Here is a 201-nt window from a genome sequence, read left to right as displayed (position 1 = left end):
TTGTACTCGAGGATATGCATTCACAACTCAGAAGAGGAGACGTTCGAGTACGACTTATGATGCGGGCGTTTGTTCTGTATCAGGAGATGATGTATACTACTGACACATACATGAGATTTTGGAAATCAAGTATTTGGGCATGGTTGGATTGCGCTGTACTGTTTTCTATTGTGATTGGCACGACAACACTCTAGATCGAGG

Source organism: Brassica oleracea, chromosome C5 (genome assembly GCF_000695525.1).
Source record: "Brassica oleracea var. oleracea cultivar TO1000 chromosome C5, BOL, whole genome shotgun sequence".
Lineage (NCBI taxonomy): Eukaryota > Viridiplantae > Streptophyta > Magnoliopsida > Brassicales > Brassicaceae > Brassica > Brassica oleracea.
The sequence above is the reverse complement of the archived record's forward strand: the minus strand, read 5'-3'. Positions refer to the sequence as shown.